This window comes from Oratosquilla oratoria, chromosome 4 (genome assembly GCF_046742065.1).
Source record: "Oratosquilla oratoria isolate Oo_2021 chromosome 4, ASM4674206v1, whole genome shotgun sequence".
Classification (NCBI taxonomy): Eukaryota; Metazoa; Arthropoda; class Malacostraca; order Stomatopoda; family Squillidae; genus Oratosquilla; species Oratosquilla oratoria.
Window position 1 is genome coordinate 65,534,264 of NC_134780.1, and position 1,204 is coordinate 65,535,467.

At 48.6% G+C, this 1,204-nt stretch overlaps 1 pseudogene; it reads right to left on the bottom strand.

Moving 5' to 3' along the window:
• Positions 1 to 871: 871 nt before the first annotated feature.
• The window catches only part of LOC143024341 (uncharacterized), a 980-nt pseudogene continuing 647 nt past the window's right edge, over positions 872 to 1,204 (bottom strand).

The window sequence follows — 1,204 nt, forward strand, 5'->3', positions numbered from 1 at the left end:
TTATATTCCTCCTCATTGGCGGAGAAAATACTTTTTGTATAGCGCTCCTAAGTGATGTCTTATTTCAACTTACTTGGCACCAAAAGGATTTTTTTTTTATGTTATTCATTAATGAATAAATAAAAGTACGAGTAAAGAAAGGACACGTCTACAATTTCCAAGCTTGAGATAGCCACCCGGAAGGGCTGAACGGATATTTGGGCCCCGGATATTTGTTCCACGGGTATTTGGGTCACGAAACTGCAACCTGGACATTATGGCCATGGTAACTAGGATATTTGGGACATGGGATAAAAAGTGACTATTTTTTTTAATAATATAACTGTTTTATTCAATATCACAGCATAGATTAGATATATATTTACAGAAATCAAGTGAAAAATCACAGTAAAATGTACAAAATACAAGCACAAAACAGCACAATTATTTACAAATTAGACTGTCCTCAACGGAGGTTGTGGCTTATGCCACAAAGGAAGGCAGGGAAGGTCTTCTTGCCTGTCTTGAGGTCAAGCACGAGGTTGTGGAGGCGGACCTGAAGTTCCTGGTACACCATCTTCCCACGCTTGGAAGGGCGGATCCCACGCTCCTCCTGGAGCAGGACACCATCGACGGTGGCACCCTCAGCCTGCAGGCACTCAATTAGCTTCCAAACAGTGGGGTTTGAGTGTGCCACCAGGCTGAAGAACTTGTTGTTCCAGCCCTCACAGACATTGTTGGTTCTAGGCCGGTTGTTGAGGGTGGCTTGGTGCATGTTCCACTTCTAAGGTGGGAACATGGGCTGCGTGCGGCGGAAGCGCACTGGTGACGGTGGCGGAGCTGGCCGGAAACATAGGTTGAATCGAAGTACTCAATGAGTGCTGCATCATCATCAGGCATGGTGGAGCGTGGGTGTGCCATGCCTGACTTAACGTTCTCTGGGGAAAGAAAGGCGAAGGCATCCAGCTGCCCGTAGAACAGGCGGAAGTCGTCGTCAGACTTGTACAGGTTTTTCAGCTCCAGGCCCTGGATCTGCCTCCAGATGGACTGGTTCAGGTGGTAGAAGGAGAACCGGACCTGGACCTCCTCCCCGAAGGCCACCCGCAGGGCCAGCTCCACAGGCCGCTTGAAGTCGATCATGACCGTGCTGGAATCACAGCTACCCTCTTCAAGAACCCGAAAAAGCGTCTCGTAACTGGTCTGTGTCTTGCGTTGCAGCAAGGCG